We start from the raw sequence: 19617 nt of genomic DNA on the forward strand, positions 1-19617 counted from the left end.
CAATACTCCCAGGTACTGCTCGGCCAGGCAGCTTTCCAGCCACTCATCTCCCAGCCTGTAGCTCTGCTTGAGGTTGTTGCGCCCCAGGTGCAGGACCCGGCACTTGGCCTTGTTGAACTTCATGCAGTTGACCTCAGCCCATCGGTCCAGCCTATCCAGATCCTCCTGCAGAGCCTTCCTGCCCTCGAGCAGATCGACACACGCACTTAGCTTGGTGTCATCTGCAGACTTACTGAGGGTGCACTGGACGCCCTCATCCAGATCATCGATAAAGATATTAAAGAGGACCGGCCCCAGTACCGAGCCCTGGGGGACACCACTAGTGACCAGCCTCCAACCAGATTTGACTCCATTCACCACAACTCTTTGGGCCCGGCTACCCAGCCAGTTTCTAACCCAGCGAAGCGTACGCCAGTCCAAGCCCCGAGCAGCCAGTTTCTTGAGGAGAATGTTGTGGGGAACGGTGTCAAAAGCCTTACTGAGGTCAAGGTAAACCACATCCACAGCCTTTCCCTCATCCACCAAGCGCGTCACTTGGTCATAGAAGGAGATCAGGGTCGTCAAGCAGGACCTGCCTTTCATAAACCCATGCTGACTGGGCCTGATCGCCTGCTTGCCCTGCAAGTGTCGCGTGATGACCCTCAAGATAATCTGCTCCATGAGCTTTCCTGGCACTGAGGTCAAACTGACAGGCCTATAGTTCCCCGGGTCTGCCCTGCGGCCCTTCTTATAGATGGGCGTCACATTGGCTAGCCGCCAGTCGACTGGGACCTCCCCCGATAGCCAGGACTGCCGAGAAATGATGGAAAGTGGCTCAGCCAGCTCCTCCGCCAGTTCTTTCAGTACCCTCGGGTGCATCCCATCCGGCCTCATTGACTTGCGCACATCCAAGCTCCGTAGCAGGTCGCCAACCATTTCCTCATGGATAGCGAAGGCCACATCCTGCTCCCCATCCCCTTCCACCAGCTCAAGGCACTGGGTATCCAGAGAACAACTGGTATTGCCGCTAAAGACTGGGGCAAAGAAGGCATTAAGCACCTCAGCCTTTTCCTCATCCTTAGTAACTAGGTTTCCCCTCGCATCCTGGAAAGGATGGAGATTCTCCTTAGTCCTCCGTTTCGCGTTGATATATTTGTAAAAGGATTTTTTGTTGTCTTTAACGGCAGTAGCCAGGTTGAGCTCCAGATGAGCTTTGGCCTTTCTAATTTTCTCCCTGCACAGCCTCGCTAAATCCTTGTAGTCCTCCTCAGTGGCCCGCCCTCTTTTCCAAAGATTATAAACCCTCTTTTTTCTGCTAAGCTCGAACCACAACTCTCTGTTGAGCCAGGCCGGTCTTCTTCCACGCCGGCTCGTCTTTGGACACGTGGGGACGGACCGCTCCTGTGCCATCACGATTTCCTTCTTGAGGAGCGCCCAGCCTTCCTGGACTCCTCTGCCCTTCAGAACCGCCTCCCAAGGGACTCGGCCAACCAGCGTCCTGAGCAGCTCAAAGTCAGCCCTCCGGAAGTCCAATACAGCAGTTTTACTGGTCCCCTTCCTGGCCTCACCAAGAATAGAGAACTCTACCATTTCGTGGTCACTCTGCCCAAGACAGTTTCCGACCACCACATCTCCCACAAGTCCTTCTCTGTTTGTGAAGAGAAGGTCTAGCGGGGCACCTCCCCTGGTAGGTTCACTGATCAGCTGCGTCAGAAAGCTTTCTCTGCTTTCTCTGCTTTTTTACAGACTGCTTTCTCTGTGCCATGTTGTGTTTCCAGGATATGTCCGGGAAGTTGAAGTCCCTCACGAGGACAAGCGCCGACGATTTTGCAATTTCTGTCAGTTGTCTATAAAACTCCTCATCCGTCTCCTCATCCTGGTTCGGCAGTCTATAACAGACCCCGACCAGGAAGCTAGCCTTGCCGGCCTTCCTGCGGATCCTAACCCACAGGGATTCAACCTTATCATTCCCAGCCTGGAGTTCCACAACATCAAAAGATTCTCTAATGTAGAGAGCCACGCCACCACCCCCTCTGTGCTGCCTGTCCCTCCTGAAGAGCCGATAGCCAGGCATTGCAGCACTCCAGTCGTGGGAGCGGTCCCACCACGTCTCCGTGATGGCAACCAAGTCGTAGCCTGCCTGCTGCACGATGGCTTCCAGCTCCTCCTGTTTGTTACCCATGCTGCGTGCATTAGTGTAGATGCACTTCAGCTGGGCCATCTCCTTCTTCCCCGGCCTAGCCATTGTTTCCCCCGGCACAGCTCCAACAAGCCTTGTTTGAGCCCCGTCCCCCTTCTTACCTAGTTTAAAGCGCTTTCTATGAGCCCTGCCAGCTCCTGGCCTAGGATCCGTTTTCCCCTTGGAGATAGGGACCCGTCTGGGGCCATCAGGCCAGGTGCCGAGTAAAGCTCCCCATGGTGAAAAAACCCAAAATTTCTGTGCTGGCACCAGCCTCTGAGCCACCTATTAACCACGCGAGCTTTCCGTGTCCTCTCCGTGCCTCTCCCTTCCCCCGTAGGGATAGACGAAAACACCACCTGCACTCCCGCTCCCTCCACCAATCGTCCCAGCCCCCTATAGTCCTGTTTGATAGCCTTGAGGCTTCTCTTTTCAACATCGTCACTGCCAGCCTGGACTATCAAAAGCGGGTAATAGTCAGAGGGGCGAACCAGGTTTGGAAGCTTCCTGGTAACGTCTCTGACCCTGGCCCCAGGGAGGCAGCAGACTTCCCTATGTGTGGGGTCAGGCCGACAAATAAGGCCCTCTGTTCCCCTGAGGAGGGAGTCGCCCACAACAATCACCCTCCTTTCTTTCTTGGTGGAGGCAGTCCTGAGGCGTGGAGTCAACTTCCTCACCTCAGGCATCCTCCTGGGTATGCTTCCTACCTCATCCTCACCCACCAGTCTCACAAGCTCCAGGGCCTCAAGCCTATTGTTCAAGGGCACCTGGGAAGGCGGCACCGGAAGGGGAGGGCATTTCCTGCGAGGTCGAGCAGGGACCTGTCTCCATTCCTCCTCAACTCGCAGGTCCCCTCCCTCTGCCCGATGGCGACAGGGCAGGGGGTCCACCCCCCTCTGGAGCGTCTCACCCTGGTCCCTCTCTCTCCGGTCCTGCAGGGAGTCACTCCACCAGTCTATCTCCCACTCACACTCCCTGATATCCCTCAACCTCTGCACCTCCTCCTTGAGTTCCGCCACCATGCGGACCAGGTCGTCCACCTGCTCGCACCTCACGCAAGCAGTCTCTCTGCCTCCCGCTGATGGCAGCAAGAGGCTCAGACACTCCCCGCATCCGGAGACCTGAACTGCCGCATGTTTGGGCGGGCAGTCGGTCTGGGTGTGTACTGACTTCCTAGAGAAAGCACCGTGCCTGGTGGAGACCATTGCAGCCCAGCTGACGGGAGAGTGCCGTTGGAGGAGTTGTCCCTATGGGCGGGTGTGAGCGCTTCGCCTGTGATCTAATCATCTGAATGTCAAATTGCAGGGTAAAACTATAACATGCTCAGGCAATTGAATAATTGTAATTTCCTTCAAAATTATCACTTAAAATGTAATTTCTCTCTTTCTTTTTCTTATTTAACAGTGAAATGATTTTTTTGTGTGTGTGTGTGTGTGCATTAACCATATTTATTATGCATTTTTTTCTTAAAAGTTGGCTACTTTTTTTTTTTTTCCAGTGAACTATAATTTGGAAAAAAAAATATATATATATATATATATGTATATGTATATGTATATGTATATGTATATGTATATATCCAAGACCCATGCTTAGTTATGCTAATTTTATCTAAAAGTAAGAAAAATTAAAACTATAATTTTTCTATATCTTAAATGAAATTATTCCCTTCCTGGAATTATAATTGTAAAAATATTTGGGTAAAGAACAAACAAACAAACAAACAAAACAATAAATCACCTTGCAACATTTATCTATTCATATAAAAGTTCCTGGTAATAAATATATGTTTATACCATTTTTATTTTGCACAGGAATAACAGATATATGCCCTCATTCTCCTTATCTAGTAAACAAGTGAAATATCATGAAAATCTATTTGGTGGGTCATTTTCAAAATTCAATTAAAAAATTTCAAATAAAAATTCTGTTAAACAAATCATTAATTTCCATTATATACTTTGAAATATACTATTACATAATTTTTCATTTTAAAATTGCAAAATTCAATTTTGCTTTTAGTATGTTGAGGTAAGAACATCTGCATTTTATCTCTGAAGAGATTTTTTTTGTCAAAGTGTACTTTATTGAGCCACTGTCTAACAACACCGTTCATATTTCTCAACAATTCTGAATTAAAAATTTGCAGTTACCAGAAATTAGAGTGTTAATTACTAACATTGCAATTAATTTTAATTTTACTAGTAAGAAACTAAGTATTTCCAAGAGGAATGAAGTTTTGAAATGTTCTCCAGGACAGGAAGAATTGAGTTAAAATAGCTACTTTTCTAATAGCATTTTTTTTTTCTTCTTTAATTCCCTTTCCTTTTCTTTTTTTAATTCCTTTCTTTTTGTTTGTTTGTTTGTTTGTTTGTTACTAGAAGGTTTAAGGGCAAAGCACTAGACTAAGTGACAAAGACTTTCAATGTATTCGTAGTATGATTATATTTAGGAATATGAATCATCACATGGAAAAAAAATATGCATATTCTAAAGCTGACTTCAGTCTTACCCTATGGTTCTAAATATATCTCACAATTCCAGAGTGGTGCCAAGTGCCTTATTGAACCAGTAAAGATACCTTCTTTACCTTAGGTGACCAGAACACAGTACACTGAAAGCAAAAACTGAAACCAAATAAAAATTAAAAAAAAATAAAAATAAAATCCATGTCTGTCTTGAATGTTACAGATATTTCATTTTTGAAAGATCCCTTCTCCTACTTTCCTGTTATAATCTTTTAATAAGCAACTCAAAACTCTTATAGCCTTCTTTACTATTGGAGGTGGAACAAGTAAACTGGAAAGATGGGAACTTCAGCTCATAAGATGCCAAAATGTACAGAAGTGTTGATGCTGTGTGTTGCTGTCTCTCACTTACTGAGGAAGATCCCATTATTCTGAACTGATGTCTGTGTTTGTAGACTTTTTTATTTATTTTACTTTATTTTTTTTTTTATTTTTTTTTACTGTAAGTAAAGAACTGTAAAAAATGACGAACTGCAAGGGAATTTATCACTGTGACTGGAGCATTTATTTAAGGTGATTTTACAATGATTTCAAACTTGGTGAAACGCAGTTGTATATGACAATGGATTGAGTCCGTCATTTTGAAGATAGGAATGTTTCGATAAAATATTCTCCTGATCCCACATTCAACCCACTAGTCCAGGTGATTCAAAATCACCTGTGTATCAATCCACAAAACAGCTAGCAGATCCTGAAGGTAACAGCTGTAGTTTCATTTCAAATGTGGGGACAGCCTACTAAGAATTGGCACTTGCCTGTTCTCATTTTCACCAAAAGACTGCACACAGTATTTCTCTTAGGGTATCACAGAATCACAGAATCACAGAATTGTAGGGGTTGGAAGGGACCTCGAGAGATCATCGGGTCCAGCCCCCTGCCAAAGCAGGTTCCTTAGAGGAGGCTGCCCAGGTGGGCATCCAGACAGGTCTTGAGTATCTCCAGAGAAGGAGACTCCACAACATCCCTGGGCAGCCTGTTCCAGTGCTCTGTCACCCTCACCGTGAAGGAGTTCTTTCGCATGTTGGTGCAGAACTTCCTGTGCTCCATCCTGTGGCCATTACCCTTTGTCCTGTCCCCACAAACCACTGAAAAGAGGTTGGCCAAATCCCTCTGTCTCCCACACCTCAGGTATTTATAAACATTGATGAGATCCCCTTTCAATCTTCTTTTATCCAGGCTGAACAGACCCAGGTCTCTCAGCCTTTCTTCATAGGGAAGATGCTCCAGGCCCCGTATCATCTTTGTGGCCCTCCGCTGGACTCTTCCCAGGAGATCCCTGTCTTTTTTGTACCAGGGAGCCCAGAACTGGACACGGTACTCCAGGTGAGGCCTGACCAGGGCAGAGTAGAGGGGGAGGATCACCTCCCTTGACCTGCTGGCCATGCTCCTTTTAATGCACGCCAGGATCCCATTGGCCCTCTTGGCCACCAGGGCACACTGCTGGCTCATGGTCAACCTGTCGTCCACCAGGACCCCCAGGTCCTTCTCCTCAGAGCTCCTCTCCAGCAGGTCATCCCCCAGCCTGTACTGATACGTGCGCTTGTTCCTTCCCACATGCAGGACTCTACACTTGCTCTTGTTAAACCTCATTTGGTTTCTTCCTGCCCATCTCTCCAGCCAGTCCAGGTCTCGCTGACTGGCAGCACAGCCTTCTGGCATGTCAGCCACTCCTCCCAGCTTTGTGTCATCGGTGTACTTGCTGAGGACAGACACTCTTCCCTCATCAAGGTCATCAACGAAGATGTTGAATAAGACCGGACCTAGCACTGACCCCTGGGGAACACCACTAGTCACAGGTCTCCAGCCAGACTCTGCGCCACCGATCACCACCCTCTGAGCTCGGCCAGTCAGCCAGTTCTCAACCCACCTTACTGTGCACTCGTCTATCCCACACTTTATCAGCTTTGTTAGCAGGATGTGGTGGGAGACAGTATCAAAAGCCTTGCTAAAGTCAAGGTAGATGACATCCACTGCTCTACCCCCATCTACCCAGCTGGTGATGCCATCATAGAAGGCAACGAGGTTGGTGGAGCATGACTTCCACTTGGTGAATCCATGCTGACTACTCCTCATAACATTCTTCTCTTCCAATTCCTTGGAGATGGCATCCAGAACAAGCTGTTCCAACACCTTTCCAGGGACAGAGGTGAGACTGACTGGCCTGTAGTTTCCCAGATCCTCCTTCTTGCCCTTCTTGAAGACCGGAGTGACATTGGCTATCTTCCAGTCTTCAGGCACCTCTCCTGTTCTCCAGGACCTTTCAAAGACGATATAGAGCAGTTCGGCGATAACCTCTGCCAACTCCCGTAGCACACGTGGATGCATCCCATCGGGGCCCATGGATTTGTGTGCATTGATCCCACTCAGATGCTCCCGAACCGCTATCCTGTCAACCAGGGGTGAGCCCTCCATTTCCCAGACCCTTTCTTCTCCCTCCAGGGTCAAGGAGTCCGGCGGAGGGCGGGGGGGGGGGGGAGGGGGGGGGGAGTGCTAGGGGCTGGGGAAGTCCTTGAAGCAAAGACTGAAGCTAAGAAAGCATTCAGTATCTCCGCCTTCTCGGCATCTCCCGTTGCCAGTACACGCCCCCTTGTATGGCACAAGCTTTCCAGGAATGACTTTACAATCAAGTAAATCAGTGTTTCTCCTCCAGTAAAGTCATTCTCAGTAGTATTCCTATTTAGAGGCAGTAGGACAAAGAATAATATAAAGAAACATGGCATTGCCCCTGTGGGAATGTAGTAGCACAGGAAGCAAAACAGAGGTGTTTCAGGCCACTGTTTTGTAGAGATTTAAACTATAGTAAACAAGCCCCTGTGGACAGATAAAGTGAAAATGTATTTAACCCTTTTTCACCTATTAGAATGACATCAGAACATTTTTACCTTGTATTTGACAAAGTTTGCTGATTTTCTATTACAATGCTGTATCAAACCTAAACAGTAAAACTGACTGCAGAACTCCTAAATTAATATAAAATTTGTTCTTCTTCTGGAAACAGTAGTTCCTCATGGACATATCTGGTTAAAATAAATAAATAAATAAATAAATAAATAAATAAATAAATAAATAAATAACTTCCTGAACAGCCTTTTGACAGAGTATGAACAAAATAGTATCTTTAGCACGATAGAGCTAGTTTGGTGCACCAGTATCTGCTTTTAATCAGAATAAGCGCAAAACCTTTCACACCCTGATCCTGAAACAGGTCTATTAGAGTAGAATGGACATGACACAAACATGACTGTCCTCTCCCCATGGCCAGGAGATTTGCTCCTGCACAACTCTGAGTGTATAAAGCTGATTGTGTTTGATTAACAGAGGAAGCTAGACCTGGAGACACTCACCTCTGTCTGGCTGCAAGAGGCAGGGCCTAAGTGGAAAGCAGTAGCAGCCAGGATCCACCCAGGGAGTCAAGGCCCTTAAGCCCCTGACCCAGCACCACCCCGGTCTACCTGGGCCTGGCTGTGGAACTTTTCACCTCCTGCTGCTGCTGCTGTGAGATGGGGTCTAGACACCACTGCCCCATGCAGCTGGTCCTGCTGGGGGCTGTGCACCACAGGGTGGGGCCTGACCTTCACGGGACATCTGTGAGAGGTATGGCCCCTCTCTCAAGGCACCCTCCTGAGCCCTACTAATGGCTCAGCTGATATATCACACAAATAATACAAAACAGGCATTGGCAAACTGAAAAGTTATAAAAAGAAACAGAATAAAAAAATCTGAAAAGTTATGCAATCATTTAGTCTTGTGCTATATCAAGAAATACACCCCTGACCAGTACACATATCTATTTCTTGTACAGTTTTAGTCTTTCAATAAGTCAAGAACTATCTCTGGGAAATGTCAAACATACACATATCCAAAAAATCATGATATATATATAAAAATGAGTGGACTGCTGTTGTAAAATACACTGCACTTTTTTTCACAAATTCAACTGCATGAAAGGAAAGATGAAGGGAACTGTCATTGTGTGTGTGTGCATAAAATATTACAGAAAAAAAAAAAAAGTATTTTTTAATTAACCTGGTAGAAAACTCTCAAGCTATGATTTTTTATTTTTTATTTTTTCATTCTATTGATATTTTCTAGTGTGTAAAGCTGTGGGAGTGTGGCCATGGGGGTCAACAAGCCCCATGGTTGGTGATAACATAGGACTCTTAACGATGAGACCATCAGGAATGTAAAGAGTTTAGAGGGAACAAAGAAGGGTGATTCAGGAGATGCCTTGCCATCTCGGGTTGCTTGTTCTTCAGCTGTTAAGGCATGGAAGTTGCTGGGTGTTTGCTGTTGCCGGGCAAAGTTGTTGACCAATGAACAGTTAGTTCATTGGTCATTGCTGTGGGTTGAATGGTATAAGGGAGCCTGTCCTCATTAAGGCGAAATGAAGTTATGTCCTCAATATGAGAGATAAAGTTAGGCCCTCAGTAAGAGAGAGCTGAAGTTATGTCATCAATAAAGAAGCAGCAGTTACTGATCCTAAAAGGACCCTGGTGTCCATGTGGTCATTATGCCACAAATGGAGCCTGAACAGGGACATGAAGAAAACAAACAGGGACATGAAGAACAGGAACAGGGACAGGCTAACAGAACAGGGACAAAACCAAAAAAGGAATGAATAGGGACAGGCTAGCAGAACAGGGACCAGGACAGGAACGGGGACATTGATCGCCTCATGAAGAGAGTTTCGGCCAAACTAAGGAAACTGCTCAAAGAAGCTCGTATTGAAAGTCGCTGGAAATTGGCGCACTAGAGCTGGAAAGAAGCTCGTATTGAAAGTCACTGGAAATAAGCGCACCGGAGCTGGAAAGAAGCTGAAGCTGAGAGAAGTGGACCTGTGTACACAACTGCTCCTCACTAGCCGAAAGTAAGCAGTTGTGCGCTATGGGGAATCATATGTCCTTAGAAACAAAGAATGTCCTGGTAACCTTACAGCTTATTCCCTTCATTATGAATCAGATGGTTTATGATCCTGAAACAGGGGACCAAATTGAGGTCAAGTTGTGGGACTCTGCTACTAAAAACGACAAGGTTGCGGCAGGATTGCTCAGCACCTGGCAAGCAATCTCTGAGGCCTTAAAGAGCCATGTGGGACCATAATCAGAAACGTGTGGTTTGGCAGATAGTGAGGGAGCTGCGGGCTCATCCACCGATCTGCCTGCTATGCCATCAGCCCCTCCGCTGCTACAGCCAATGCAGGCCTTTGCTGTTACACCCCCTGGTGACCTGGACTTTCCTTTTGATCCAGGCCTTATAGGCCCTGAAAAGGGGCCGGATCTGTTTCCCTTCACGATTAGCCCTGGAACACTCCAGTGTTTGTAATCAAGGAAAGGAATGGAAAATGGAGACTGTTATATGATCTGAGAAAAATTAATGAAGTCATGTAAGATATGGGAGCACTTCAACCAGGATTACCATTTCCAACTATGCTCCCTGAGTCATGGGCATTAATAGTAATAGACTTAAAGGATTGTTTGTTAAACACTTGCCAGAACTCAGAAAACTTTGCTATGTCTATGTTTCAACTGATAGCTTTTCTGATTGTATTTTTGCATCTGTTCATGCAGGGGAAAAGGCAAAGGATGTGTGTAAACATCTTCTGTCAGCTTTTGTGAAATTAGGAGTTCCAAAAATAATTAAAACAGATAATGGGCCAGGATATGGGGCCCATGCAACCCACTTTTTTTTCAACAGTGGGGTATCTGACAGGTATACCTCATTCTCCTCACAGGTCAAGCAATTATTGAACAGGCCCATGGTACCCTCAAAGCTGTGCTTCTAAAACAAAAAAGGGGGAATAGGGGTGTGACCCCCAGGAAAAGATAGCTAAAGCATGCTATGTTCTTAAGTTTTTAAATTGATGGACAGAGGAAGGTTCTTGCATCTGTCCATGCAGGAGAAAAGGCGACAGACAGATCTGGGAGACAGACAGATCTGGGAGAGCGATCTGGGAGAAACTCAGTTAAAGAAAGGGCACAAGTCATGGTAAAAAATTAAAGCACCAATCATTGGGAAGGGCCCTACACTCTAATAACTTGGGGCCGAGGTTGTGCTTGTGTTTTAACAGGAATCGGTCCTACATGGGTGTCAGCACGATGGGTCCGTCCAGCCATCTCATCATCTGCCTTAACATGATCACATCACTCTCCTCTGTGGTTTGGACTCCAGCTAAAAATGTATGGGAGGGTCCCGCTGGCATATGCAGGACCCACAAACAAGGACTCCAGGAGTTGGAGGGGCAGCCAAAGCCCCCCCGGCTGGGCAGCACTCAGTGCCTGCCTCTCCTAGGGATGTGGTTACAAAGTTTGGTAAAGGTAGAATTAGTATCCCCAGAAGTTTTTCTCTGTGTTTTAGTTTGTGTTAATTGTGCTTTCTTGATTTGTGTTAATCGCACTTTTTTATGTTAATAAAGAAGGGGGAGATGTGGGAGTGTGGCCATGGGGGTCAACAAGCTAGGGTCTTCTTTCTTGCCCTTCTTGAAGATTGGCACAACATTTGCCAGATTCCAGTCTACTGGGACCTCTCCAGATTCCCAAGACTGCTGAAAAACAATTGAGAGAGGTCCTGCGATGACGTCAGCCAGCTCTTTAAGCACCCTGGGATGAATCCCATCCGGACCCATGGACTCGTATGGGTCCAGGTGGAGCAGCAAATCCCGCACACATTCAGGGTCAGTTGGGAGTTTATCATTCCCACTGCCATGGTCCTCCAGCTCAGGGCACCCTGGGTCCCGAAGCTCATCATCAGCGTTGAAGTTGGAGGCAAAGGCGGCATTAAACGTCTCTGCTTTGCCTATATCCTTGTCTGTGAGGTGACCTTCCCCATCAAGTAGCGGACCTATGTTTTCTTTGGTTCTCCTTTTTCTATTCACATATCTAAAAAAAAACCTTTTCATTGTCTCCCACAGACTTGGCAAGCTTCAACTCTAGTTGGGCTTTGGCTGCACAAATATTCTCCCTACAAATGTGAACAGTGTCCCTGTATTCTTTCCACGCTGCCTGACCCTGCTTCCAGCAGCCGTACATTTTCTTTTTTCACCTAAGCTCCAGTAGAAGATCCCTGGTCAGCCAGGCCAGCCTTCTGCTTCTGCCCCGCCTGCTTGACTTCCGATATTTTGGAATTGCCTGATCCTCTTCTTTTTGGAGGCAGTGCTTAAAGACTGACCAGCACTGATGGGCGTCCATGCCTTCAAAAGCAGTTTCCCACGGGACCTTGCTGGCTAGTTCCCTGAGCAGCCTGAAGTCTGCTTTCCCCACATCCAGGGCTGAAGTTTTGGTGGCAGTTTTCCTTCTGTCGCCAAAAATTTTAAACTCAACCACTTCATGGTCATGATGGCCAAGATGGCCACCAGTTGCCACGTCCCCCTCAGCAAGCGAGAGCTGAAGTTATGTCATCAATAAAGAAGCAGCAGTTACTGATCCTAAAAGGACCCTGGTGTCCATGTGGTCATTATGCCACATAAAGCATTAAAATTTATGTTTTCCTTTTCATGTTCATTGGAAACCCAGGAAATCTTATAAGCTAAAATGTGACAGTCATAATGTGAGTCCCTTATCTCTTACAGAGAAGTCACAGCAGTATTCAAATACCTTAGCAGAACCTGTGAAATGCAGAGGAGGTGATTAAATTACTGTATGTTCTCCACTGCAGAAATTCTTGATGATGGGTAGAAAACTAACACTGAATTTAGATATTCACTTTATGTCCTTTGAAGACATTAAGTAGTTCAGTACTGGCTGAATGAAGGCAAAGTTCCCAAGGACAGGTTTACAGAAGAAAAGCCAAAGTGTTCTACCTATTTCTCCTCTTTTTACATCACACTCCAACAGTGTCCTGACTCTAATCCTTTCTGTACATAACACATTTCAACAGGCAGTTAATTCAGGTGATCTTAGGCCATGAGTGATAGTAAATGGGGATTTGTTAAAAGGTCTGAAAGGTCTGTGAAACCACATACTTTTATTTATTTATTTATTTTCATATATTTTTTAAGATAAATAAAACGAATGACTAATAATATTTTCATAATACAAGTGTTATTAAGCTAGAAAAGGCCATTCTGAAATTGACAATGCTCTTTTAGTGATTCCTTTCCTGAATACACATTCTGCATACAACAGAGTTGAGAAACTGTCCATCATCAGGTGAGTGAAAGCTCTTTCATAGTACATTTACCTAACTTTGGATTTTGTAATATAAATCTTTTAATCATATTTGGTAAAAAGAAGCAATATTTTTTTATCCTAAAAACAAACAAAAGAAATCTCTTCATCAGATAAAATGCTTTGTAGTATTTTTGTAGTATTAATGTGGTGTTGAAATCTGGATTAGAGTTGCATTATTTCAGAGTAAACACAACATTTTTTTTCTCTCTTATATTTGTCACTAAAGAACAGAATAAGTTAAGATTCTCCTGGATCTCTGTTTCACTAGACAATTTTACTTCAAAGTTCTTTAAATATCAAATAAGAAGAAAAATGGTGCCAGTGGCAACTTTAATCCCTTTTATTATATATGTATTTTCAACCAATCATGCTTTCTATGTACAACAATAATTTAATTGCAGTCAGCTACGTCTGGATCCTGAAAAGGTTTATTCATGTATTAAAGTATAGTTAAACAAGCTCAACTGCAGAGGGATTATTTGCATGATGAAGTTAAGCCTATGCATAGCTGAATAAACTGTAGGATGGAGCCACAGGCAACTGCTGTCTCAGTAGTTGCACTAGTTTCTCAGCAGGAGAGGAAAAGAAGTCACTACAAGGTAGTTTTAAAATAAATTCAATCCTTTATTTATAGAAAACTGTAGCATACCTTTAATTTAATTGGCTTCTTTCTAAATAGTCAAATTGACCATGTCCATTAAGAAAAAGATAATGTGATTAATGTGATCTTTTTTTTTTTTTTTTTAACCAGGGAAGAATTTTTGAGCAACGTTGTGCTCTACAGAGACTGCATGTATCCTGTGCAATAGGACTCATATTACAAATGTGTAAAGTAAACGGGATAGCTAGGAATGACAAGTTCAATGCAAGAATGATACAATTACAGGTAACTTCAGCACAAAGGTGCAAAGTCAGATCAAACAGTGGAACAGTTAGATGCTTCTTGTCTTGGATAGTTGAAGATACATGGGCTTTCTTATTCTGCCAAATGAAATAAAAAAAAATAAATAAAAATAAAAATAGAAAAAGAAAAAGAAAAAGAAAAAGAAAAAGAAAAAGAAAAAGAAAAAGAAAAAGAAAAAGAAAAAGAAAAAGAAAAAGAAAAAGAAAAAGAAAAAGAAAAAGAAAAAGAAAAAGAAAGGAGTAACCTGAGTAAGCAGTTCATCCAGCAACTAGAATAGACAGATTGATAGCTAGCTAGATAGATAGATAGATAGGTAGATAGATGACAGGAGTTTCTGCTTAGGGTGGTTAGAAATTGTAGTCATAACTGGGCAGGTGGAGAGTTACTGCCATCTGCTGGATAAAAATCTCTTTCGTGATTCAACTGCAAATAAGTGTTTTATGAATTTAAAAAAATAATAATTAAAAAAAAAAAAAAAGGAAAGATTAAGACTCCATCGCTGAAATTTAAGTGCATTACATCTCTGTAAGTATCTAAATGGTTGTTATTCTAATATCTTCAAGAGTACCAAATCTATGACAATATAAGCCTAAATCTCCTTACAGTAGAATGTTTGAATGAGGAGTGGGTAATTGAATTGAAGATACAATAGAAAGGAGAAACTAAAGACCTCTTCACTTGGTAGTATAAATTTCAGTAGTAGTTTCATTCATGAAAAGATGTAAGAACGTTATTTTAGGAAAAAAAAAAAAAAGTTATATATGTTTTGGAAAGGAAGACTAGCTGTAACTCTGTGATAAATGTTATAGACAGATAGCAGATAGCCCTCAGAAAACACCCATTTTTCTGTAATAGTTGACAGTTTAAGCAAAAATCATGCTTCACTACTGGGAGACTTCTGTTTAGGTCATAAAGTACAATTTTTAGTTAGCACAGGGAAGTCATGTTGACTCTGAATGTAGAGTCAGTGATAATGTAGCTAACTTTGTGTTGGACACTTTTCAAGAGCTTTTCTGTCTTCATTCTCAGTTCTGTTTCAGCTATGTATAGTCCCAAATCCATGCAACAGAGTACACTTTCCCAGCTAATGGATTTTAAATGTCAATTTTATATCAACATGCTGAAGATTTCAGGACAGACAACTTATCGATCCCTCCACCCCTAGAGGTGTTCAGGACCAGGTTGGATGAGGCCCTGGGCAACCTGATAGAGTTGGTGACATCCCTGCCCATGGCAGAGGGATTGGAAGTAGATGATCTTAAAGGCCCCTTCTTATCCAAGCCATTCTATGAAATCAGCTGCTGAATGGTTCAGATTGAACTGCAATGTGTATATCGGTACTCATTGTTATACATTTGTGAGTGTACAACAGAATACATATGGGCAAATATATTCTATCAAGAAAAAGAAAATGTTGTGATTAGTCCTCTATTTGCTGTCGTGAGACCAGCAGTCTTGTTATATTCATTATATTCATTATGTCATTCATTATGACCTATTGTTATACATAATTTATTATATTCATTATGTTATTATATTAACCTGTTTTAATTTGCTTAGAAATTAATGAACTGGGAAAGAAATTGCAGTGAAGGACAGAATGTAAATGGGATCATCTAAGATGAAATCAGTTGAACCAGTTCATCAAGCCAGTTGTACCACTTGGAAATACTGAGACAGGCTAAACAGGTGAAGTGTCTGAGGGCTGGATACATAAAGAAGGAAAAATAGAATATGCAGTTAAGAAATGTGCTGAGAGGGGTGTGGTGACTACACAGGAAAATGATAGATTGATTTAAGGCTATCATGCCTGGAATATTTGCTATACAAAGAAAACTTCCACCCCATTATATTGTAATTCAAAGTATATGGTAAAACGTTTATTTTCTGCTGGACCAGAGATTTAAATTTCATGTCTTTTCAATCTCATTATGCTGTTTCTAAACTGCAAACAGCAGTTGTTAAATTCATCATGCTGGAATGTCAATACCTCAGTACTTATTTATGGAGCCCTAACTTTGTCTTCAAGTTCAGCATTCCTCACCCTGCTACTAACAGTTTTAAATTGAATGACACATATGAGATGTGCTGGGAGATTTCTTTTTATATGTACACAAAAAGAGACAACCCCCCGCTTTCTTTTACTTAATTTATTCTGTTGAGCAAGAGCAATATGTTTTCCCTCTTCATGACCTAGTTTCCAGAGAGTCCAGCATTTACAGTTTTGTTTTGTTTGTTTGAGGTAAAGAAATCAGTGTGTAACAATTATGTTCAAAAGTCCTACATTCAGGATATGCTGTTAACTTTATTTATAAATATAGTTTTCTGAATTCTAGAAGATGTAAGAAGAGATTAATGTCAGATGTCATAGATAAAACTTATACAAACTTTTTGTCTAGAAATCTCAAGTGATTAACAGATTTTCTGTAATTTTATTTAACACCGTAATGAATCTGTGACAGACTTTTTCAAGACTGAGAAACTCACAGAATCAATCTGGGCAAAGCTGTTCTGTTTAAGTGACTTTAAAAAAATAAATATAAATATATATATACTAGTCAGATTCAGTCTACTACAGCATTGTCACTTGATCCTACATTGTAATATAACATATTTTAGTTATTGTGTCAAGTCTATTCTGCAAAGTGCTCGGACTTGTCAGAAGTTATGCATGAATTAATAAAAATACGATTAAATAATAATACTACCTGTTAATAAGCTGGATGTGTTTTTCTGTGAATAAATAACCCCCCTAAAGTACATGTTTTTACTCTCATAACCTGTTTCCCTTTGAGATACACTTCTATACAACACATTCACTGTTCCTTCCTTCTTAACATTATAGAAGCAGTATTTTATAAAATGTGCCACTGCAAGTAGCTTCTTTCTGCTTACAATCTGATTTTCTCTAGAGTTCGTTTTTAGCCATCTTTCATTACTAACGGAACAAGACAAACTATCTAACTTGCTAAAGCCACTAGTCTGTGCTGTTGGAAAAGAAATCTATATTGTAGACAATCAAAAACACAGTGCATTTTTATAAGGATATTCTGCAGTAAGGAATAATACCTGCTATATATTTTGAATATATATTCTGAATTAATTTTTAGCTTTTTCCTGTATCTGGTATATCATGACAATCTTGAATTAGCAACTGTACCATAATCAGTGATAATGTTTTAGTTCTGCTTTTATCTTTTTTTTTTTTTTTTTTTTTCCCCAGAAATAAAAATTGTATTAGTCTAACTGAGGTATGAAATATTTAAGCTTTTAGTACTTGGTCTCTAAAAATTAAAATATGCAATGGGAAAAATACATTAACTGTAGAAGTCAATGCAGAAAGAAAAAAAAATATACTGTGCACCATTAATGGAACTACTAATATGTTTCTGAACATTATGTGGAATCCACATTTAAGTTGCCTTTCTCTTTATTTAATGATTATGGTTAAGGAATATACTAAAGTTTAAAAAGGATGTTAATGCTATTTGTAAGTAAATATTCACAATAAAACAGATGTTTTCAGGGACAGGGAAAAAGAAAAAGAAGTTCCTAAAGGATATGCCTATGACATTTTAATGGGATTAATCTCATTGAATCATAGAATATCCCGAGTTGAAAGGGACCCATAAGGATCATCGAGTCCAACTCCTGGCACCACACAGGTCTACCCAAAATTTTAGACCATGTGACTAAGTGCACAGTCCAAACGCTTAAATTCCGACATGCTTGGTGCAGTGACTATTTCCCTGGGGAGCCTGTTCCAGTGTACGACCACCCTCTCAGTGAAGAACCTCTTCCTGATGTCTAGCCTAAACCTCCCCTGCCTCAGCTTGACACCATTCCCGTGGGTCCTATCATGGGTGATTAAGGAGAAGAGGTCAGCGCCTGCCCCTCCACTCCCCCTCGCGAGGAAGCTGTAGACTGCAATGAGGTCCCCCCTCAGCCTTCTCTTCTCCAGGCTGAACAGGCCAAGTGACCTCAGCCGCTCCTCATATGTCTCCCCCCGTAGGCCCTTCACCATCTTCGTCGCCCCCCTCTGGGCACTCTCCAACAGTTTAACGTCCTTTTTGTACTGTGGTGCCCAGAACTGCACACAGTACTCGAGGTGAGGCCACACCATCATAGAGTAGAGTGGGACAGTCACAGAGAGCTGAAGTTATGTCATCAATGAAAAAGTAGCAGTTACTGATCCTAAAAGAACCCTGGTGTCCGTGTGATCATTACACCACAGCGGACCTATGTTTTCTTTGGTTCTCCTTTTTCTGTTCACCTATCTAAAAAAACAAACTTTTTATTGACTCCCACAGACTTGGCCAGCTTCAACTCAAATTGGGCTTTGGCCACACAAATTTTCTCCCTACAAACGCAAACAGTGTCCCTGTATTCCTTCCATGCTGCCTGACCCTGCTTCCAGTAGCCGTACATTTTTTATTTATTTATTTATTTTTCCTAAAACTTCCTGGTGGCAGTTTTCCTTCTGTCGCCAAAATTTTTAAACTCAACCACTTCATGGTCACTATGGCTGAGATGGCCGCCAATTGCCACGTCCCCAACAAGACCTTCTCTGTTCTCCAGCAACAGATCTAGGAGGGCACCTTTCCTAGTTGGCTCTCTTAGCACCTGCACCAAGAACTTATCATCTAGGTGTTTCATGAACCTCCTGGACTTGCTCGTATCAGCCATGTGGCAATCCCAGTTGACATCTGGCAAGTTGAAGTCCCCCATTAGGACAAAGGGAGTTGATCTTGAGGCATCTCTTAGTTCTGCAAAGAATATTTCATCGGCGTTGTCATCCTGGCCGGGTGGTCTGTAATAGACTCCCACAATGACACCCCTTTTATTTGTTCATCCCTTAATCCCTACCCAGAGGGTCTCAACTTTGCCATCGCCAACTTGAAGTTCCACACAGTCCAGCCCCTGCTTCACGTACATCACCACCCCCCCACCTCTCCTGCCCTGCCCGTCCCTCCTGAAGAGCCTGTAGCCATCTATTGCAAAACACCAGCCACAGGACTCATCCCACCAGGTTTCACTTATGCCGATGATGTTGTAGCTGCGGGACTGGGCCAAGACTTCTAGTTCATCCATTTTATTCCTCATACTGCGTGCGTTTGTGTAGAAGCACTTCAAATGCACCTCCCTGCACACAGCAGCTCATGGAGCAGACTGAAGAACCACACTAGCACAGAGTCCCTCTGATTCTAGTGCACCGTCCCTTAGCTTATCGCCGTCGTGCCTAGTTTTATCACTTTCCCCCTTCACCTCTAGTTTAAAGCCCTATCTATCAGCCCTGCTAACTCCTGAGCAAAAATTCTTTTACCCCTCTGAGAGAGGCGCAATCTCATTACGGAGGTAAAAACAAAATTGATACCCATATAGAGCTAACTTATAACTAAGAGAAATTTTCTTTTTGCCTTTTCAAAAACGTCAGATTTTTTCTTGTCACATTTTAACAACAGGTGTAAAATGGGGACTATAGTGAAGACTATAGAAATATTTTGAGGGGAGGCTAATTTAGCTTTTGGCTCTGCTCTTTCTTTTATTTTATTATATTTTATAATATAAATATTATATTTATAAAATATAAATATTTTTATTATTTATTATATAAATATTTTATATTTATTTTATTTTATTTTATTATTTTATTTTATTTCATTTTATTTCATTTTATTTTATTATTTTCATTTTATTTATTATTATTATTATTATTGTTGTTGTTGTTGTTGTTGTTGTTATTGTTATTATTATTGCCATAGGGATTTACATAATTCCTATTACAAATAAGGCAACATTAAGAAGTCATAAAACTGGAATAAATATCTTCCCATTTAAAAACATGACTTTTACATGCTACCA

The sequence above is a fragment of the Anser brachyrhynchus genome (assembly GCF_964034855.1).
Source record: "Anser brachyrhynchus genome assembly, chromosome: Z".
Taxonomy (NCBI): Eukaryota; Metazoa; Chordata; class Aves; order Anseriformes; family Anatidae; genus Anser; species Anser brachyrhynchus.